This window comes from Podarcis pityusensis, assembly GCF_964106645.2.
Source record: "Podarcis pityusensis genome assembly, chromosome: 5".
In the NCBI taxonomy this organism is placed as follows: Eukaryota; Metazoa; Chordata; class Lepidosauria; order Squamata; family Lacertidae; genus Podarcis; species Podarcis pityusensis.
The window spans coordinates 78,202,400-78,225,998 of NC_138032.1; the positions used below are offsets into that span (position 1 = coordinate 78,202,400).

Sequence of the window (23,599 nt, forward strand, 5' to 3'; positions counted from 1 at the left end):
TTTTCCGTTTTTTGAGTCGTTCCGCAAGACGAATTTCCCTATGGGCTTGCTTCGCAAGACGAAACGTCTTGCGAGTTCTTGCGAGTTTGTTTCCTTTTTCTTAAAGCCGCTAAGCCGTTAATAGCCACTAAGCCGCTAATAGCCGTGCTTCGCAAGACGAAAAAACCGCAAGACGAAGAGACTCGCGGAACGGATTAATTTCGTCTTGCGAGGCACCACTGTAAATATCAGAGAGAAGATTCATTATGTGCAAACACTGTTTCATTTGTACACTGCCTTTCCACAGTTCAAACCATGCTCAAGGCAGCTTACAGCATGAAAAAAGGTTACACAGTTCAAAACACTACAAAAATAGCCATCCGCAATGAATGAAACATCAAAAAGTACACAACCAAATTGAACCATTTCCACATAAATCACAATAAAAATACGAAATAACGATTAAAAAAAAATAAAAAATAGCAGCAACAACTCTGCCCCAACTAAAACCTCTAAGCAATATTTCAGCTCAAGAGTCTGTTTAGCACCTTTTGTAGCTGCCATCCTCCATGAATTTGTCTGATCCTTTTTTTAAAAAAAAGAACAAATGCCAGTCACTGTATCCATCCATTTCTAAGACAGCTTGTATCTTTACATCTTTACAAAAGTGTCTCTCATCAAGAAGGATCTCTTATCCTCTTAACCAGAGCTTTTTTTCAGCCAGAATTCTCCAGAACTCAGTTCTGGCATCTCTCAGGTGGGTGCCAATACCATTTTAAGAGTTATGGTGAGTTCTGGCACCTCTTTTTCTAGAAAAATAACACCAATCTTAACTAGGGATGGGGAACCTGTGGTTGTTTGGATGCTACTGTACTCCGACTCCCATCTGCCCCAGCCAGTATGCCCAATGAGCAGGGACGATGGAGTTGTAGTTGAGCCACAGGTTCCCCATACCTAAGTCAATGTCTGCAGGTCTTAGATGGATGCATTAAGTTGTCATGGGGCTTTTAAAAAGAGGTCCTCTACAGACGAAACCAAGAATGTACAAAGGAGGAACTTAGCTGAAGGGCGCTCTCCTTAATTTGAGATGCAGGTCACATCCGCAACAAATGGTAATGGGTTTTGTGGCTGCAGTACGAAGAGGGACATTGACTTTGTCTTACTGCTGTGCGGCAGCCAAGAGTATTGGAATCTTGGCCCTTGCTTGACGATGCACTCTATTTGATTAGTCCCTCTTTTAATCAAAGATAAAGCCATTTCCCATCACGAAAATGGAATCTGTCCGAGCTGGAAGGCGGGGTGGAAGAGGATGAGTTGTGTCTGGAAAGTGCAAAGGTCTCTTTTCCAGTCTCAAGGGAACCAAAAGCGACATTTTTTATTATTATTATTAGCAAGGAGAAGCTGGGATTACATTTGCTAAGAGGGGCATAATAAATTTAGCCTTCTGGACAAATCAAATCAGCCGATTTGGTTACAGCTGTGGTGGATGAGTCATTTGTACGTGGACTTCATTGAGTGGGCAACACAAAGGGTACCTTTGCAATGCGACTATCCTTGAAGGCACCACTGCAGTATTTGGGAATGAAATATCAATGCGGGGACGCTTACAGGCCAAAATTCTCATTTTAACAAAGGGCCGCAAGCTGATTGGAGGCAAAATAGCATGTCATATATATATATAATTTTTCAACTTAAAATTTTACAGAGATATATCAAACATAAATAATAAAAACAAGATTCCAAGCAATCTCCTGGACTTGCACCCTCCCCTTTGTGGGTCCTATTATTAATCAGTTCCTCATACATCTTTTACGATAATCCAAACCCTTTACCTTTTCCATTATGTCCGGAATCAGCCTTAAACTACAAGAGATATTCCAATCCTACTAATGATTTTAACTGTTTACAATGGTCTTTAATATAAGTTATAAAATTTCCCCATTCCCTGTTAAAATTTTGCTTTTCCTGATTTCTGACTCTTCTGGTCATTTTAAGCATTTCAGCAAAGTCCATTAAGTTAATGGACTATGCTCTGTAAGGTTTTTAAAATGCTGTAACATCTTTGGAACTCAAATGGTAAAAACTACAGGGTAATATTTTTTTAAACTAGCCCTTCCATTTTTACATTTGCAGTCCAAAGACAAAATAAAGGGTCCCCCCCCCCCCCAGATGTGGATGATTTATTAGCACTAAACCATTGCTGCCCTTGCTTTAAGCTGGAAGTGGGGGTTACTGTTCTGTTTCTAGATTTCTGGCAGTCTTTTCTCTTTTTCGAAGCCCATAATGATTGGGACCGTTACGTAGGTGAAAGGGTGAAAAACATGTTTCCCCACTCTTCACTGTGCTCCTGTTCATAAAACCAAATTCCAATAACATGGGGTGGGGTGGGGGAGGAAGAAAATTAAAAATATAAAATGAATGCAGTGCTATTTGCAAAAAGATGGGTTGAAATAATTGAGCGGGATTTGAGTGCAGAAGCAGGCTCCCAGCTTCCCAGCCCCCCCCCACTTTTTACATCAACTTTTAAGAGTGTAGATTTTTGCATTGTCACCTGGAGTCAACTCCTGGTGGCCGCAGGTGACTGCAAGCATCTTCTATAGAGCTGAGTCAGCATTTTGTGAATGTCATTTTTTGGTGCCAAATACTCGAACTACTGCACCACACTGGCTTAAATTCTATCTATCACCTATCTAATCACAGAGGTATGAGATAATTTTAGATCTTTATCAAGAAGAAAAAATAGGTCTACAACTGGTGACAAATCATAATCAAATAATCTTGATAAGATAATTTTAGATCTTCATCAAGAAGAAAAAATAGGTCTATGGCTGGTGACAAATAATAACCAAATAATCTTAAGTGGCTTCACAACTTTGCAATGCAGACTTGGTATATAATATCACATAAATATCAGCACAGCCAGATATTCTACAACATATTTAGGGCATTTTACACACTGCAGTGTTGTGAAGCCACTTAAGACTGTCTGGTTATTATTGTACATTCTTTTGGCCACCAGCCATAGACCTCTATTTGTTATGTTTTTAAATTATTTAATCCTATGTTATAATATATAAATATTACATTTGTTTAGACCTTGGCATTCATTCATTTGTATCCATATGATTGACAGGATCTCAACCTACCACTTCCCACACTATAGAATCTATAACCTCCCACACCATAGCGTACTTCATTGAAGAGGTTAATGAGCCTTTGAAACTGTACAGGCATCTAACCAAGAAACCCATGTCTAACTAGGATGGAACCAGTTGTAGGGACCAGGTCTAGGTGGTTTTGTCACACATGAGGTCATCAGACTGAACCCTTGAAACAAGCACTCTTTATCAAGAGCTGGGAGGAGACCCACCATCACAGGCACACCTCTAATAGTGCAGTGCAAGACTCAATCATAGTTAACTGCCTAGCTCTTCTTCTTTTTTAAAAATATAATATTCTTAAATTTTCTGTTTTACAACTTAGAATACTCACTCAAACATCCTTAAAACGTCAATGACTTCCCATCTTCTCTTTCCATGGTTCATTTTACATATCATAATTCCCTGCATATTTTAGGTAAGCTAAACCATTCAGTATTCCATTAGTACATCCATCAAAACTTATTTACACTATTGAATTTATTTTAATGCTGCCAGCATTTTCAGCTGTACACAGTTATTTCCCATATATTCAATAAACGTTGTCCAACGTATGTTCTCCTTGTTCTCTTATTTCATATGTTAAGTCTGCAAGCTGCACATAGTCTGTCAACTTAAGTTGCCATTCTTGTTTAGTTGGGACCTCTCCCGTTTTCCATGCTGGGGCTAACGAAACACAGGCCACATACATAACCTTTTTTGACACCTGGTGTCAAAACTGCCTAGCTCTTCTGTGACTCAGGTTTATTAAGTCCATTGGCCTACTCCCCTTCAATCCATCCCCATCTTCATTTGCTTCATTGCTAATGCTGGCTGGTTACTATCCCAGCAAGGCCTCGTTGTCCATCGCCCTGCTTCTATTTTCCATGTCCTGCAGCCCAGTGATATGGTTCACCCCACCAGGAACCAGGGGACTCATGAGCTCTTAGGATCCTGCCCCCTTTCCTCTCTCAGGCTTCCAGAGTATGGATAAAATGCAGGTCCCGAGCCCTGGTTGTGTGTGTGTGTGTGTGTGAGAGAGAGAGAGAGAGAGAGAGAGGAGAACTCCTTGGGAACCTTCCCAGTGAAAGTCCCATCCCAAGGAGATCAGCTTGACAATCCTGAAGTCAGAGATGGAGTGACCTCAGAAAGCAAGGCAGATGCAAGGGGCTAGCCAACCTTCTTCTTTTAGCAGGGCTCCTGTGCTTTTGAGAGGCGGACAACAGAGGAGCCGCTGGCAGTGCAGCTGTTAAGGATTCCACCTTGCCTGTCCCCTTGCATGGCAGAAGGGGGAAACGCTTTGGTGTAAGGACACTTAATGATTCATCAAGTTAAGGTCGTTGATATCTTTCAAAATACCCATTTCCTTAATGGCTCCTCCTGTACTTAATGTCTTTAATAAAGATTTCATCCTTTTAAGGATCTGGCAGTACATTTTGGCATTCGTCTCCGAGCTGACTTCTTCTTTCTCACTGGGACCAGAATGTCTTTTTCCTTTACGTGGGAGTGGGGCAGGGAAGAAGAGGAATAATTATTTTAAAGCAATTGTACTAGGTCCTCTTGGACAGGGAATTGAGGAAACAGACTCAAGATACAGACAGGCAGTGCAATGTGTTCAATGGGGCTTACTTCCAGGCAAGGGAATACAGGATGGAAATGAGTGGTATGTAGTCAGTAGACTAGCGAGACTAGGCTAGTCCCCCAAATGTTCCCAGTAAATTAGAGTATTAAAGCCTGTTGCCTCCTTCCTAAGGCCTGGGAAGCTTCTGTCTGGTTTAGAGGGAGGCATGCTGCTCTGATGGGGTCTAATAGCCCTCCCACCACCTTCCGAAAACCAGGCTTTGAGAAGGAGGCAGGAGGGCTCCAGTATCTTGTTGGAGGCCTGGCGCCTTCTCCCCAAAGCCCAGGAAGCTTCTGTCCAGCTTAGGGAGGGAGGTGTGATGCTTGTGATGTCACAAAGTCACCCCCATCACCCTCACAAGCTGCCCCCTCTAGCCTTAACTTTTCCCCTCCAAAAAATTTCACTGCATGCCACTGAAACAATCATCTACATATATCCAATCAAGGATCACCATCAGCAATGTTGACAAAGACCTTGACCTGTGACTGTGGGGTATTATTTATTTTTATTTACTACATCTTATACTCCACATTTCTTCTGTCATGAAGATCAAGTCAATGCACATGGGATTCCAGGGCAATTTTGTGGGAATGTTGTGGATACTAGGAGAGGATATATTGATTAAATATTATCCTTCCTCACTCATGCTTGTGAGACAGCAGCAGAATATATTCCCCAGCATATAGCAGGAAGCAAGTTGGTAGATTTGTTTGAATCTCTTTACTTAAGCAATCCAATCTGGCTTTGTCCAGATTGGGTTTTGTTCCTGGTAATAATAATACCTTTATTGTCATTGTACAACCTTTGTACAATGAAATTAAACGAGCCCCCCCCCCCACTCAATCTCTTATTGAACAACATACCACCTCACAAGTCAATTTCACTATGTTATTTTCCGTTCAACAGCCTAACAGCCCATGGATAGAAGCTATTTTTTAGCCTGTTGGTACGGCTGATTATACTTCTATATCTCCTGCCTGGAGGTAGAAGATTAAAGATGTGATGGCCGGGGTATGAGTCATCCCTGAGAATTTTTCTCACTCTCCTAAGGCAACGATCCCTTGTGATGTCATCTAGCGGACTCAAGGGACAGTCCATGATATCATGTGCTGTATTCACCACCCTCTGTAGAGACTTTCTGCCCATGGCTGTCAGGCCAGCATACCATACTGTGATACAATATGAAAGGACACTTTCTATTGTGGACCGGTAAAAGGAGTTCATCAATTGTTGTTTAACATTATTCTTTCGCAAGACCCTGAGGAAATGGAGTCTCTGTTGGGCCTTTCTGACCACCTGAGTTATGCTGATTTCCCAAGTGAGGTCCTCACTAAGGTAAGTCCCCCTTTATTCCTCCTAAAAAGAATAAAGACACAACAATATTCTTTTAAAAGTAATAAGAAGTTTACTCACGTTCAGTTCACAGGTTGATCCCTGAAGGCAGGCTTTAGCTTAGAGTTACAGAAAAGGGTTTGAGTTCATCCCATATGGGAATGAGCCCATGTCCTGGTGGCTGAGAACCAGCAGACAGCAAAATACATCAGTATCAAGAGATCATGGCATCAAGAAGAAGAAGAGTTAAAAGATGAAGATGGCTGTGTGACCAGCCCCCTTTATGGGGTCTTCCAGGGTCATGTCCACCTACCAGGTCACATGCAGGGGGAGGAAGCTCCAGACCAGGTGTGACAGGAAGTCCTGTAACACTCCCCGTCGCACCTCCACTCTGGGCAAATAGGAAGTGTTGTACTTGACTGCTTATGTTACATCCCATAAATCTCCCATCTGAACACTGGCCAGACCAAGATTTGCTTGGCTTCAGCAAAACAGGGTACAATGTGCCCTTAGGCAGTGCTGGTATTTATTCTTCCTGCTCCTTTTCCTCATAACTTGGGGGGTTGGTTTGTGCATGGTTATGCATTATGACAGCTCCAGCATCCATTGGTGACCCCAGAACTAAGTCTACAGGTAGAGCTTCCACATCCGCTCATACGCAGTGCTTTTCAGGTATAAAATACCCACGAGTCACTTCAAGAGAAATCCAATCAAGAGAATAGTCACGGGATCATACGGAGGCTTTCAGCTAGACATCTCTAAAAATGCCATGAAAACCTACCAAAGATGAAACAAAATTCAGTGTGGAGACATGCCCATCATTCGACGTGTTATAAATTCTGTTAGGTTACCTTGCAGTAAGATACCGCGGATAATTAATAGGGATGAATGGAAACGCAAGCAACACTTTAAAAGGGTTTTGGCAGAGAGGGGAATGAATGCATCACCACTCTTCTCTGCTGAACCCCTGGAGTGGATTAAGACATATGGAACAGATTCAGCCATTGATTCTTGGCATGTGCTGAGAGACCCACAGTGCCTAGGCCTCCGTAAGCTTGCTCCAAATTCTTCAGCGTGTAGATGAAATGATGATACCACTGCCCTCCTTTGGGCACTGGAGACTTTGCAGCGCACGCCTCCCCATGCCCAATAATTAATCTTTCATATTTGGCTACATAAATAGCATTTAATTGTCAGTCTCAGAACTAAAAATACAACGGCTAGCTTATGCACGTCTCTGTAAAATATCATCAGTAACAATAGGAGACTCAAATGTATTTCATGTTAGCTTAGAACTAACCTTTGCGTCTCATTATCAATCCGATAAAAGCCTCTCTTGCTAGGAAGTCGTCTTTTCTTCATGGCAACAAAGCTGTCTTTATTCACCTGTGCTTTCTGACAGGACCTTCAGTTTTCATGCAGGATATATGTGTCTGCCTTCATATAACCACACCTATTCTCTCCCTACCTGTAAAAGTTGCTTCAAAACAGCTTTTTAGCCGACTTCAACGCCTTATGCAGAGAATCGGGTTTCCTGATTACCATAGTTAACCGAGTGACGTTTTCCAGCATTGTGGGCATTCTGATCATGCTTCAGGTGCAGGAGCAGTGTCATAAACAAGCAATCTGGAAAGTCATGTTAAGCAACCAGTAGGATGATTGATAGGTCTCGTGCATCCAAAACACGCACAAACTGGCTTTGGCAGTCAGACTGAATGGATGATACAGTGGAAGGAGAAGCAGGGAACTTCCGCCGCTCACGGAACAAAGTGTCTAGTGACTCTAATCTTATGACACCTTCATGGCGCACAACTGCCTTCTGGCTTAAAAGACTTTTGACGTGTGCTGCTGACACGGACAGGCAGAGGACAGATGCACAGATATGTCCCTGGCACATTTCAGTCATTTTTATCACTGCATTTTCCAGTATCACGGCAAGTTAAAAAAAGAGATCAACACTGCGGCCAGAGATTTTGAATGTTGCAATAACTTCCCATATGTTAGCTCAGTCATCTATACAACAATCCAGTGAGGTAGGTGCAGTTGTGTAAGTTTAAACAACAACCATGGCACTTTTACATACTGTACATGCAGTCTTTTCCTCCCTTTTTTTCCTAGAAAAAAGGGTCTCACGGATTCGGAAGCTGCCTTTTAATGAGTCAGACCCTTGGTTCATCTTGTCCAGTGTACACAAAGTGGCAAGGGCTGTCCAGGGTTTTGGGCAGAGAGTATTCTTAGCTGTACCTGGAGAGGCCAGGAATTGAAGGTGGGATCATCTTCATTCAAAGCAGGTGCTCTGCTACTTGGGTCATGACAATTCATGTGAAAATTGGGGGGGGGGGGGATAGATTTTCAGTTTCATTTAGGTAACCTTCTCTGCAATGTGAAAAGGCTTGTCAACCTGGCAAGTATTCTCTCTCTCTCTCTCTCTCTCTCTCTCTCTCTCTCTCTCTCTCTCTTTCTTCTTCTTCTTCTTCTTCTTCTTCTTCTTCTTCTTCTTCTTCTTCTTCTCATCTGTCTCGGGAGACAATGGAGAAGTGTCCCTTTGGGGGTGAAGTCAATCTGTTGGAAGGTTCTCTCCATCATTGTAGACATCATCATCATCATCATTTTAATTATTTATATTCCACCTTTCAGGACAACTCCTTACAAGTAGCTTACAGCTTTCAAAATATATAACATCATGTAAAACAAAATAGAAAACAGCACCGATACAATCTCTTCTTAAAACTTTCTCGGTCTCAGGTGACGACAAATGGGACTTCCTTCTTGCCTCCAACACACAATGCTTTTCCAGTGGTTCAGTGGTTCAGCGGTTCAGCTGGCAATCACTGAATATTGAGACTGGCAAGAACTGACTGGCAAGCAAGCAAGCAATAAATAAATAAATAAATAAGTAAGTACATGTGTGAACCTGGCAACCTGCCCTTTTAGGACCATGGATCCATTAGATGACTTTTTTTTTTAGGACTGGTGCCAATGGCTTGAGGCACATAGCAGCCGTGGGAGAGGTTGGGACCATAGTAAGGGCAAATGATTAAAAAAAACAACCGTCCAGCCTCCCTCCAGGTATGGTTCTGATCAGACTTCCCCACTTACTTTAGATCAGCTTCCCCCAATTAAGGGTCTTACATTTGTTGCGGAACACCAGCTCTTATCAGCTCCTGTTTGCATGGCCAAAATGATCAGCGATTATGGGAGTCATGGGACAACAACATCTAGAAGGTAACAGGTATGGGAATGCTATTCTGAAGAATAAATCACACAAATGCTAATAATCACAAAGAGCACCATGTGTTGTGCAGCTCTGAATGTGAAAGGACTCTAATGTTTGGGGAGTCTATCTAGAGCGGAACAAAGGAGCTGAGAGGTTGCTCCAATCTACCCAGTAGTCCTTGTGACACCTTGTGGCTGAAAAAAATATAGATTGAGGATGGAAAATTGTTTTTCTTTTACACAACAGCCTCTCCTTTTAGTTGACTTAAAAAAATAAATAAAAGAATGACTTATTCCCTTTGATTGCCTGGGGACAATCACTTGAAGTGCACGCTCCATTTTAAAGGTAGATTTGTCAAGTCTGTCGGTTGCCCTGGCAGGTGTCAAAAGGTCAGGTGTCCACGCTGATTCCTTTAGAAGCATCAAAGTAATCTTTGATACCATGGGGACAGCCAAGTGCATGATTCATAATTAATACATTTTCTCAAGGAACTGAGCTGTTCCTGCTTATGAGCTGATTTCTGAGTGATCTGGGCTTGTATCACATTCATAATCTCCTCCCAGGCCTTTGGCCAATTAAACAACCAATGTCCTTTTAAACTGGGTGTGTTTTGTTTGTTACTATGGGCTAACACTCACCTTTTTGCCCTGCTCTTTCAAGGCAGATGTCTGCGCTTTAACACTCCATGTCTCTCTCTCTCTCTCTCTCTCTCTCTCTGTGTGTGCCACAAGCTTCCCCCACAAAAATCCACTCTTTAAAGATGAATCGGAGCAAAGACAATTTCCCACGGATTGCTGTTTGCTCCAATTGAGTTTTAAAGAGCAGCTTTTCGTGAGGAAAGCTCCAGACTGCAGTGTTTCCCAAACTTGGGTCTCCAGATGTTTTTGGACTACAACTCCCATAATCCAGCAAGACCACTGGTCAGGGATGATGGAAATTGTAGTCTGAAAGCAGGTGGAGACTCAAGTTTGGGAAACACTGCTCCAGAGCAAAACAGGATGCTCATACGCAGAGCTTTAATTTGTGGACCATGCCTAGAAAGAGTGGAGGAAAGTTTAGTAAAAACACTTCATGTACCAGTTGGTCTTCATCTGCTGTTTCCTTTCCAGAGCTATGAGCCCTTTCTGCTGTTCTCTTGACGCATGATCTTTTACATGCTCCTCCGCCACTCAAACTTGGCACCAAAGCTGTGGGAAACCTACACAAGTGTGTCTGACCTCGTACTCTTGTGGAAAGCTCATAAATGGATTCTGGTGCTATGATTAACATCTGGAGGGCTGCCATAAATCAAACTGTATGTACTTAAGAAGGCTGGGCTAGTCTAATGGGAAACAATGTGCAGGAGCGATGAAAAAAATTAACCCGGGGCAGTGCAGATCAATGCAATCATATGATGCATCCCTTAATGTTCTGATCAGTGCCACTACAATAAGGATCACAGGAACTATCCAAATCTCTCTCTCTTAAAAAAATCACCATGGTCCCAAAGATATCTGACCGAAGCCTCTTGGGTTTTTAAAGGCTAATTGGCTGCAAAGATTGAATTGTTTTTGGCTGGTGAACATGCTCTCCATTGGGTAGAATAAACTCTGCTCTTTATAGGATATTTTCAGCTGAAAACATTTTTTTAATTTTTTTGCTGCTTCTCAGATATTTACTGATGGTTTGAATATTTGCTAAAGGGTCGCTGAAACTGATTAATGACTACATTTAATTTTAAGATTCATTTTTTTATGTTTGTTTTAAGTTCTTTTCATTAGTTTGCCAAATGAAATATAGGTATGCGTTTCAAGCACATTCTCTGTCTATTCCACTGCGGTAGGCTAAATGCAATCTTTGGGTTGTAGCCAACCATGTCATCCCATTAGCACAATAACTTCAATCAATACAATTTTTCCTGTATCACTATCTTCCAAGCTCAGAGCAACCAGCTGTTTATCATGGGAATGCCCTGACTTTAATATCTGCATGGTGCCTTAATTCTTGGCAATGCTGAATTAAACTGGTTACTAATTCTACATCTATATAATAGGTATCGCTCAACCCAGCCTCCTCATACTGTGAATAGTGGGACAACTTTGGACCCAGCAATGGATGAGGTACAGGCAACAGACATGTGTACAAATTTTGTTCAGCCAGGTCAGTGTGGAGGCACAGCTCTGGTTGTTAGAAAGCAGAGGTGGGGAAAATTGTCACCTTCCAAACAATACAACTCCCATCATCCATGTCTATTGGCCCTGATGGGAGGGACTGGTGGGATATGGAGTCCAGCAACATCTGGAGGGCCACGGGTTCCCCATTCCTCCTCTAGACCAAACCTTCAGGGCTACTAGGTCCAGAGTGGCAAGGGATGGAGTCTATTTCGAACTTGCCTGCCTCGCTAACCCAAAACTAATAGTCAGGGGAGGGTGGAGGGACCTGGTGAGGCCTCCCTTGAGGATGAGCAGCAGTGAGGAACCAGGATTTGCTGGGTCACCTCATCTTGGGACTTACCGGTAGATGCTGAGCACAATTCAAAGGGTTGGTGCTAACCTTTAAAGTCCTAAATGGCCTCAGCCCAGTATACCTGAAGTAGCATCTCTAACCCCATCATTCAGCCCAGACACTGAGGTCCAGCTCCGAGGGCCTTCTGGCGGTTCCATCACTGTGAGAAGTGAGGTTACAGGGAACAAGGCAGAGGGCCTTCTCGGCAGTGGCGCCCACCCTGTGGAATCCCCTCCCATCAGATGTAAAGGAAATAAACAACTATCTGACTTTTAGAAGACATCTGAAGGAAGCCCTGTTTAGCAAAGTTTTTAATGTTTGATGTTTTATTGTGTTTTCAGTGTTCTGTTGGGAGCTGCCCAGAGTGGCTGGGGAGACCCAGCCAGATGTGTGGGGTATAAGTAATAAATCATCATCATCATCATCATCATCAGGCATCAACCAGAGTGCCTGGGGAAACCCAGCCAGAAGGGTGGGGTATTATAATTTATTATTATTATTATTATTATTATTATTATTATTATTATTATTATTATCATTACTATAGATGTGGAGCATTGACACCTGCAGCCTCAGCCTAGGGAGCTACCTGCACTGGTGGAGGTTTAGTTGAAGTTAAGGCACTTGAATATTCTGTTGGACTTGTATACCCATTCACCTTGGAGTGAGGTCCATTGAAGACAGCAGGGCTTCTTTCTGAGTAGACACTTTTTTTTTTTTAGAAGAAGAGTTTGGATATGATATCCCGCTTTATCACTATCCTAAGGAGTCTCAAAGCGGCTAACATTCTCCTTTCCCTTCTTCCCCCACAACAAACACTTTGTGAGGTGAGTGAGGCTGAGAGACTTCAAAGAAGTGTGACTAGCCCAAGGTCACCCAGCATCTGCATGTGGAGGAGCGGGGACGTGAACCCGGTTCACCAGATTACGAGTCTACTGCTCTTAACCACTACACCACACTGGCTCTCCTGAGTAGACACTGTTAATGTAGTTGTAATGTAGATGTGTGGCCCCTTGTCTAGATTTTTAAGTTTAGATCAGTGCTTGGGAAATAGGTCTACAGGCAACTCAATGGACCTTCCCTGTTCAGAGGCCAACTACATGCAGAGGGGGACAGTTAACGTTGGAGGGTTGTGGTCTGCTGGATCAGGGTATTGGTCCATCTAGTCTAGCATCCTGTTCTCACAATGGCCAACCAGTTGCCTAATGGGAAGCTTAAAAGCAGGACCTGAGCACAACAGCACTCTCCCCTCTTTTGACTCCCAGCCATTAGCCTTCAGAGGCATACAAACCCACCCAGTTTATACACAAACACACGTCCCCCATTTAGGAAGCTCACGTACCGAAGCCACTGCGCGCAGCTGTTTCTTTCTCCCAAGGTACCTTTGGGAAAGTTCTGCTCTGTGACCTCTGCACCTGCACCATCCCCCTAAGTGCTAAGAGTTATGTTTAGCCTACTAATAGCATGTCAAGAAATGTCTCGTCCAGCATCTGCTAAGGCTTGCTTACCCCGCAGGGATCTCCTCAGTGTGGTTGTCAGAGGGACACAGATCATTTTGTTCCCACCTGACATGATCAGCCTTCAAGGTTACCAACAGATTATTTAAAGATGACTTGGCACGGCCCCTTTGGTTTATCATGTTGGTGACAGAATGTCATTTCCTTTACTGCAGGGCTGGAGCGCACCTTTGTCCCAGCATGTCGCCATCTCTTCAGAAGCAGAGATGGGACCCTCAAGTTCTGAAATAGCTTCAGTCTGGAGATTGGCTAAAACTGGCTGATGCGAGTCTCTCTGCAGGTCTATTTTATTGTCAGAGAGCATCGTCTCTATTAATGAATGCCTTTTATGGTTGGCAAACAACGCCCATTTACAGTGAAAGATTTCCTGGTTCTCACCCCATTAATAAACACACATCTCTTTTTAATGTGTTTCCTTGTTCCCAATCAATTCAAATAATACTTGTTTTACAACTGAAGACTAAAACCATGCTCCCCCACCCCCCTGCTTCATAAAAGGAAACTTTTTTAAAAAATAAAAAAATTATTGATATACAAAATATATTAAAAGGGATAAGTGTAACCAATACAAATGCATGCAGAAATAGAAAAAAAACCACACAAATAACATGAAAACGCAGAGCAGAGGAAAATCTGAAAACAACTGACAATACAACATGACACAATACAATAAAAGGAAATTTGAAACATTAGGGAATGGAGCATGAAAGAGAGGAAAAGGCTAGGAAGAGAGGCTGTGACAGAGCCTTTTCCTCTGAGTCACAAACAGTCTGATCTGGGAAACAAGGTTTTGAGGGAGCATTTTCTGTGTGAGATAGGCAAAATGATAGGATATTGGGTAGTGGTAAGCGCATAGGAAAGCAAATTCTCGTTCAGGTACCGGAGTCTGCACTCTTAGAACAAACTTGTAGATAAGTGTGCTCAGAGAATTGTGTTCAGCTGGGAATTGCTGTGGATCGTGACTGGGATCATGTCCCTTTCTGGTGCTCCTTGGCTGATTTTTCTTCAGCCTAAAAGTGATCTGTTGAAAGGCCCTCAAGCACACACAATTAACTAGCATGAAGGGTAGTCTGGTATTGTATAGCCAGGATAAAGGAAGGCACAGTGGTGGGAAGTTCAAGGTTCAGTACTTGACACTTGCACTTTAAAGGAACAGGGAGCAGGTGAAGAATTGCCTGACACCCTGGAGAGCCACTAGCAGCTGGACTAGACAACAGCCCCCTTCTTTCTTTAACATGTTTTAGAGCCTGTGAAGGACGGGTGGTAGCTGGAGGGGGGTGAAGGGGCAGCTGCTGGAGCTCAGTTGCTGTGCTGCTGAAGCTGTTGGCAAGACCAGAAACAAACAAAGTTCAGAAGTTTTAAAAACGCTAAAAAGAAAGAGAAATGAGAAAAGGTGGTGGTGGACAGAGACGAGCAAACCCCCCTGCCAAGAATTGTAAGCTTCTCCCCACCAAGCACATTGGTTCCAATTCTGAACCGTTTTATCACACCCCTTTTATATCTCTGCTGGTTTCAGTCTAAATGCCCCACCCTTAAATTCCACCAAAGTGGAATGAAATGAGACCAGCCAGTGGATCTAGCCTGATCTGGTCTAAAAGAGCTTCCTAAAGGCTGGATATAAATTCTCTTTTACATAATTGCTCAAATAGCTATATCAATAAGTTCATTGGGTTGCGCTCTCTCTCTTGCTGAATAAGCAAGCAGAAGATGCTACAGGCTGAGCAAGCTCCCCAGTTTTATTTCCCAGCCAATGTTGTTATTTGTGAATTGAAGAAATAAAGGCCATTTAGTTATCAGTCAAAACAGACTTGGCTGTCCCTTAACTTTGCATAGAAAAGGGAATGCCATTGACAATGTGGGACGACCCCCTGCTCTGACTCCCAGGCAAGCACACGAGCAGAGAGATATAGTGAAACATTAATACAGTGGTACCTCAGGTTACATACACTTCAGGTTACATACGCTTCAGGTTACAGGCTCCACTAACCCAGAAATAGTGCTTCAGGTTAAGAACTTTGCTTCAGGATGAGAACAGAAATCGTGCTCTGGCTGCGCGGCAGCAGCAGGAGACCCCATTAGCTAAAGTGGTGTTTCAGGTTAAGAACAGTTTCAGGTTAAGAACGGACCTCCAAAACGAATTAAGTACTTAATCCAAGGTACCACTGTAGTCATTATTGTACTATTAAAATGGCATATAAAATTCCCCTTTGTGTAGTATAAACCATCTGGAAAGGTAGAATGTATCTGAATTCCGCCTCCCCACTCCCCAGAAGCCACCTTTTGGAATAGGACCCATTTTACATACAACCTATAGTACAGTGGTACCTCAGGTTACAGACGCTTCAGGTTACAGATGCTTCAGGTTACAGACTCCACTAACCCAGGAATAGTACCTCAGGTTAAAAACTTTGCTTCAGGATGAGAACAGAAATCGTGTGCTCTGGCAGCACGGTGGCAGCAGGAGGCCCCATTAGCTAAAGTGGTACCTCAGGTTAAGAACTGTTTAAGTTAAGAATGGACCTCCAGAACGAATTAAATTCTTAACCCGAGGGACCACTGTATGTCAATGAGACAAATTTATTTAAGGGGCTGCTTATCCTACATGCATGCCCACCAGGGAGCCAGGAATGGTTCCTGGTTACCGTCAGGCCAAAGCCAGATGTTTCTGCTATATAATCTGTGGAATAACCATTAGACACAGAATAGTTCATTTATCAGTTTTGCTCACATAAAAATGATCCTTACTTCAGCACTAGGGGATGGCGGACAGCGGATTACAAAGAGTTCAACAATATATTTGGTTATCTACTGTCACCTTGTGTTTAAAAAATATAATTGCACTTAAGACCCCATTACTGTGAGTGGTAAACCCTGGAATGTAGAAAAACAGCTTGCAAAACACGTATGTCTTTTAAAAAAGTCATTGAATTAGCTAATTTGTATTAATTACTACAGCATGTGTCTGTTTCCCCCCTGAAATATATAAAACATGCCTTTTGGGCTCACATATGATTTTTTTCCCCATATCAAATTAAACAAACAAAAAGAAGTATTTGCAGTCATCACAAGAAAGCTTGATTATGATGACTTTTGGGGCTCTTACTGAAAGAAAGGCATTTAGACTTCCCCATATTTTGTTAATTTCACATATTGTTGCACATATGGTTATGCAATAAGGCTAAGGAATGTAAAATGCAATTCCTGTCAGGGAAGAAACCTTCAGTCATGTAGCCCTTTGACTATTTTCCAGACATTGTTGATGCATTACACTATTTTTTGCTGTAACATTCTGTCTCCGTGGATTAGCTCTCAATATTTTTCCCATGCACGGAGATGTTTACCAGACATAAAAATGTTGACTTAGTTTTTAAGACTTCTTGATCGATGACCCTATGACCTGAGGATGGATACCTGGCTAGATCTGGAGGGTAGTCATTTCTGACAAAAATGTATTTTTCCTGTCTCTGTATACACAAGAATCCTGTGGAGACAAAGCATGACATTCCAGCTGAATTGCAGCTCCTAGACAACAGAGAATGTTTGTGTAGTAAATGAGATTGATGCCATTCCAGTCAATATTGTTTTGCCCAGTAGGGGGTGCACATGTATTTATATTTTTTATTTTGTGCTGGCGGTGGGGAACATTTCATCAATATACTTGTTTCTGTTCCTAGTAAAAGATCGTTTCTGTATAAAAAGGGGTTTGAAAAGTATCTCTGCGGAATGCAGATTAGATAAAACCATACCCAGGTTGACTCAGATATTTCCTAATTCAAATGAGACTTTGCCAACTTCATGCAGTCTCATAAGGTCCCAGTTTATTGTTCTCCTACTCCTAGGATGAGGTAGAATTCAACCAGGTGTGGAGGGGAGGCCTACCCCTCCTTCTAGAGACATCGCTGGCAACATATCTGTGCTTGACCAACTCTTTAGACATGTAAATAAGGTGTCTAACAGGTTGGTCAGACCCATTAACCCAACAAAGGACTGGTTTGACCACTTCAGTAGTTCCCTTTGCTACAGACTCCCATCCTGGGACACAGGTGGCGCTGTGGTCTAAACCACTGAGCCCCTTGGGCTTGCCGATCAGAAGGTCGGTGGTTCGAATCCCCGCGACGGGGTGAGCTTCCGTTGCTCGGTCCCAGCTCCTGCCAACCTAGCAGTTTGAAAGCACATCAAAGTGCAAGTAGATAAATAGGTACCGCTCCAGCAGGAAGGTAAACGGCGTTTCCGTGTGTTGCTCTGGTTCGCCAGAAGTGGCTTAGTCATGCTGGCCACATGACCCAGAAGCTGTATGCCGGCTCCCTCGGCCAATAAAGCGAGATGAGCGCCGCAACCCCAGAGTCGGCCACGACTGGACCTAATGGCCAGGGGTCCCTTTACCTTTTACCCATCCTACAGATACAAAATGAAAGACTTAAAGGTGACCCACAGCATTATCCACTCCCCCAACCCTGCAACAATAAGCTTGACTATAAAGTTCAGTTGCTATAGGTGTTTGACAAATGGGACCCACAACAAAATATTGCAGTGTTGAGTGCTCCTGTTCTTGCTGCCTGCCAGCCAGAAAGCCAGCCAGCCATGCCTGCCTGCCTTCTTTCAAGATACTCCATTCCACTTTCCCTCAGGTTTCCCATATTTCCCACTCTGAACTGTCAATCAGCATGCAGTATCTGCTGAGCATGCTCAGGGCACACAGAGATGTTTTTGTACTTCTAAACCTATTGATGATGATGATGATGATGATAATTTATTACTTATACCCCACACATCTGGCTGGGTCTCCCCAGCCACTCTGGGCAGCTCCCAACAGAATATGGAAAACACGATAAAACATCAAACATTAAAAACTTCCCTAAACAGGGCTGTCTTCAGATGTCTTCTAAAAGTCAGATGGTTGTTTATTTCCTTAACATCTGATGGGAGGGCGTTCCACAGGGCGGGCGCCACTACTGAGAAGGCCCTCTGCCTGATTCCCTGTAACCTCACTTCTCGCAGGGAGGGAACTGCCAGAAGGCCCTCGGAGCTGGACCTCAGTGTCCGGGCTGAATAATGGGGGTGGAAACGCCCATTCAGGTATACTGGGCCGAGGCCATTTAGGGCTTTAAAGGTCAGCACCAACACTTTGAATTGTGCTCGGAAATGTACTGGGAGCCTATGTAGGTCTTTCAGGACCGGTGTTTTATGGTCTTGGTGGCCACTCCCAGTCACCAGTCTAGCTGCCGTGACTGGGAGTTGATGCCCACCTCTTGAACCAATAGGGACATGGAGAATAAATTTGTTATTAGTATATGTTCAACAATGATGGTCAGTTGATGGTCCTACACTCATGTTCTGAAATAGCATGTAGTCTAAAGCATACCTCATTTTTCAATTGCACCCCTACTGAACCATTTATGGTTTATGTGGCTACAATTTTGTAGCAGAAAAAAAATAATAAAAATAGTGTGTGCAAACTCTGACTGTGGATGATAAATCTCTCCAGAATAAGAGGACCTAGTCACATACAGGCTCCGGCAACTGGTTTACCCTGCCATTACATGAAGGTCAAAGTAAATTACCACTTGGTCACTTGCCTGTATTCACTGACAGAGAGAAGAACCAGAGGCATGTGAGATTCTTTTTTTGTGGCAGTGGATACAACAAAGATTTGCTTTATTTCTGGAAAGAGAACAGGAAGTGGGAAGCCCAGCCTGCAAGTGAGTCGTGTTCACAGAAGGTGAGATTTGCCAGGTCCCAAAGGTCATGTCCACAGGTGAGTCACTCCATAAGCCTTATTGGGAGTGCCCCTAAGTATTTAATAAAATTAACCTGTCTCCTTAAATTAGTCACTTGTCCCCTTCTCCCAGTGTGTGTGTGTGTGTGTGTGAGAGAGAGAGAGAGAGAGAGAGAGAACTAAAATGCCACTTCCTCATCTCGATGAATACTCAGGACAAAAGGAACCATAACCAGCCTTCTTTTCCTCTTTTAATCTTTTTATTTCATTTTAGGGGGGACAGAATCAGTTGGTATTTTGAAACATCAGCCATAGTTGCTGGTTGTGCGATATAAGAGAGTAAGAAGATTATACTAGTTTGAGTTTCCTGTGGAAATCAAAGCACAGGTAACCACTTAATGAGCTAATCTCGTAAAAACATCAATTAAAAAGTTGCAACAAATGGTTCTATATAAAATTCATTTGGCTTTCAAGGTTGTCATTTAGAAAAGAAAGTCTCTCCCCCTTGCCCCAAACACAAGTGTTTCACAGTACATGTGATTATTCCTCAGAGGAATTTCTTCCCTTAGGGGTCCTCCAGCCTGTTTCTCCCACAATCCAGCTTGTAATATTAATTTTGCTCACCAAGGTATTTTTTTTTTAAATAAAAAAGCCTTACATAAATTAAATCTTTCGGGGGCATGGCAAAGGTGTGGAGGTGATAGAGGTGCAATGTGAATCACACACACACAAAAATTTGTCAGATATGGCAACCACATTGAATGAAGGAAAAAAATAAACAGCAGCGAAGCGCTGAATGAAATACCAATGTCATAAAAATACCTGAATCAACATTTGACTGTACAAATGCCCAGCGTTCCCTGCAAGGAATCATTGATTGTTAAACCACACCAGGAATTGTAGCTGTAGGAGGGGAATCAGGGTCTCCTAACAACTCTGAGCACCCTTAAACACACTACAGCTCCCAGAATTCTTTGGGGGAAGCCATCACTGTTTTAAATGGTATCCCTTTAAATGCATGGTGTGAATGTGGCCTTTGGGGAGGCTCTGGCTCCCAGGCATTCTGACTCATGGGTTCTATTAATGCAATAATGTATGTCACACAGGCTAATTTAGGGAAGATAGGTTTCTTTTGTCTTGACTTTTAATCTTCCATAGTGAAGGCCTTTGAGTATTTATCTGATTCTTGTCTATTTCTTACGCTTCATGTTGAAACCTAAAAAGGGGCCTCAGTACTTTCTCCTAATCATTCTCACTTTTCCCAGCTTGTTTAATTTCTTTCTTTCTTTCTTTCTTTCTTTCTTTCTTTCTTTCTTTCTTTCTTTCTTTCTTTCTTTCTCCCTCCCTCCCTCCCTCCCTCCCTCCCTCCCTCCCTCCCATTCTGCTCAACTAACTAGCAATGAACCATCTGAGAAACCTTGTTTGGAATTTCCCATTCCTGCTTTCAGAGAAATAGTTCCAGCTTAATCCGGTTTTGCCATAGTGCCTTTCCTTAAGCATATTAGCTGGCAAGGCTCTCTTGCGGCCTCCACAGTCTGGCTGGAGGTAGTGTGACGTCTATAATAAGGTCTGCTCAGTTTCTAAATCAGTCAAATCCTCTTGGCGCGTTACAAGTTACCAGTCACCTCAAGTAAACAGGTCACTGTTATTGAAGAGAACTTGGGATTTGTAACACATGCAGGAATTGACGTTGATGGGACTTGGTGTCTACTTATTGGTCTGGGGAGTTCTACCACATGCAGAGGCCAATCTAGGCCAATCTAGGCCAACCTGGTACCCTCCAGAGAGTAATGGCCAGTGGGCCAACATGGCTGGGGCTGTGTTTTTCTCCTGGCTTCCCAACATTGTATGTCACTGCTGTTGACAGAGAGGGTGGGAGGGACATGATAGTAGGGAGCTTGGATAAATGGGATCCTGCAGAATGGTGTGAGCAAGGGAGGATGAAGGTATTGCAGAAGAGCAACCCACCAAGGTATGGTACTTGCTTCCCCAACGTAAGTTGCTCTATAAACCTTATGGTTCAGCAGGGGATACGGGTGGTGCTATGGTCTAAACCACTGAGCCCCTTGGGCTTGCTGATCAGAAGGTTGGTGGTTCGAATCCCTGCGACGGGGTGAGCTCCCATTGCTCTGTCCCAGCTCCTGACAACCTAGCAGTTCGAAAGCACACCAGTGAAAGTAGATAAATAGGTACCACTGCGGCAGGAAGGTAAATGGCATTTCTGTGTGCTCTGGTTTCTGTCATGGTGTTCTGATGCACCAGAAATGGTTTAATCATGCTAGCCACATGACCTGGAAAGCTGTCTGTGGACAAATGCCGGCTCCCTCGGCCTGAAAGCGAGATGGGTGCCGCAACCCCATAGTCACCTTTGATTGGACTTAGCCATCCAGGGGTCCTCTACCTTTTATGGTTCAGGACCCCAATATCTTATGGAATACCTTTTGTAATATGAACTTACTTAGAATCTTGGAGGTTCATCTGAGGACCTCCTCTGAAGAAGTCTTGGAAGATGTTGATGGGGGAAAGAACCTTTACAATGGTGGCTGCCCATTTGTGGAATGTTCCCCAAGCGAGGTTTGCCTTGTTCCTTGGCTGACATTCTCAGCACGAGATAAAAATGTACCTGTTTACCTGGGTTTCCAATGGGCTATGAAAACATTATTTCCTGTAAATGTTGCTGCTGAAGCTTTTCTGCTGCTGTAATTGTGGGTTGTTTGTGGGTTGTTGTTTTTTAAAAGAATTGCACACTTCTATTATAGTGTGTGTGTACATGTATGGATATATATACAATGCTTATGCTCTTAAGATGTTGCAAGTTGCTGGGAAACCTTTTTTGGGTAACAAGCAACTGACAACTTTTGTTGATAATAATTCTGGAAAAGATCTGTTGAAAGTTCTCTGTGGACAAAAGTTATACTAGATCTAGGTTTCAAACGGAAGTGATTGAAGGGAAAGTGTAACTATTGAAGGCCGCATACAGCATACTATTAGAATGGGAGACGAAAGATGAAGAGGTAAAATCAGTTATGATTAAATGAGCACAAGATGTAGGTCACAACATTATGATGGAAGATTGGGTTAAATTATGGAAAACCAACTTAAAATTTACAGATTGTTCCCTATTGAAGGAGAATTACATGAAGATGATGTACAGATGGTACACAACACCAGTGCAGTTAGGGAAAATGTACAAAACTAGTTCAAATATATGTAAGTGTAAGGAAAAGGAGGGGACATTTTATCATATGTGGTGGGATTGTAAGGTAATTAAAATTTTTTGGGAAATGATATACAACGAATTGAAGAAAATGTTCCATTTAACATTTGTTAAAAAACCCGAGGCATTTTTGTTGGGGATTGTAGGGAAAGACCTGCCAAAAAAGTTGAAAAACATCTTCATGTATGCGACAACGGCCGCGAGAGTTCTGGTAGCACAAGGATGGAAGACTGAAGAAACCCCAACTAAAGAATTCTGCTCTGTATTCTGCTCTGGTCAGACCTCACCTGGAGTACTGTGTCCAGTTCTGGGCACCACAGTTCAAGAAGGACACTGACAAACTGGAACGTGTCCAGAGGAGGGCAACCAAAATGGTCAAAGGCCTGGAAACGATGCCTTATGAGGAACGGCTAAGGGAGCTGGGCATGTTTAGCCTGGAGAAGAGGAGGTTAAGGGGTGATATGATAGCCATGTTCAAATATATAAAAGGATGTCACATAGAGGAGGGAGAAAGGTTGTTTTCTGCTGCTCCAGAGAAGCAGACACGGAGCAATGGATCCAAACTACAAGAAAGAAGATTCCACCTAAACATTAGGAAGAACTTCCTGACAGTAAGAGCTGTTCGACAGTGGAATTTGCTGCCAAGGAGTGTGGTGGAGTCTCCTTCTTTGGAGGTCTTTAAGCAGAGGCTTGACAACCATATGTCAGGAGTGCTCTGATGGTGTTTCCTGCTTGGCAGGGGGTTGGACTCGATGGCCCTTGTGGTCTCTTCCAACTCTATGATTCTATGATTCTATGAATCATGGCAAGAAAAACTGATGGACTATGCAGAACTGGCAAAACTGACATATAAGCTATGGGACAAGGATAACTGTGACTTTAAGGATAAATGGGATGAATGGGAACCTTTTACAAAGTATCTGAAGACGCAACAAAGCGAACTGGACTCCTTGGCAGGTTTTGAATAAACATTCACAAATTTTTTACTGATAATAATCAGCTAAACAGTTTGAGGATCTATACAACTTTGTAACATGCAGAAAACAGCATTATTAGAGAAACCAGAGACTGGAACTGAGGGAAGTTGGGGGGTGGGTTCTGTGTGGGAGGGGGAGGGGGGAAATGGGGGGGGGGAATAAGGATGATATGTTTTTGGATAATATGTCTTGTTATAATTTTGAATAAGAAAAAACAAAAAAAAAAGTTATTTGCCACTGCTTACTGATGGACTTTCTGAAGCATCAGTCAACAGGAAAGGTCTTAGAATGAAATAACTATTCTTGTGGTTTTCTGGTTTTCTGGGTAACAGTGCATACACTCCTTATAATGTACTCCCTTCCTTGCTATTAGTTTTCTGGATACAATGACAAATCCAGATC

The 23,599-nt window shown here is 42.9% G+C and overlaps 2 long non-coding RNA genes across 5 annotated transcripts; both read left to right on the plus strand.

Annotated features, from left to right (window-relative positions):
• The first annotated feature begins 5,628 nt into the window (after positions 1-5,628).
• LOC308477370 lies at positions 5,629-12,164 on the plus strand. 4 transcript variants are annotated; one of them, XR_013986514.1, is made up of 4 exons: positions 5,629-6,072; positions 10,396-10,580; positions 11,319-11,385; positions 12,112-12,164. It is a non-coding gene; the product is annotated as an uncharacterized lncRNA (long non-coding RNA). The 4 variants fall into 4 exon arrangements; XR_013986515.1 differs by adding an exon at positions 9,174-9,301 and having other exon boundaries at positions 11,319-12,160; XR_013986517.1 differs by having other exon boundaries at positions 11,319-11,425; positions 12,112-12,144.
• A 44-nt stretch (positions 12,165-12,208) lies between these two features.
• LOC308477372 lies at positions 12,209-13,694 on the plus strand. Its single transcript, XR_013986518.1, has 2 exons — positions 12,209-12,242; positions 13,443-13,694. It is a non-coding gene; the product is annotated as an uncharacterized lncRNA (long non-coding RNA).
• The last annotated feature ends 9,905 nt before the right edge of the window (positions 13,695-23,599 follow it).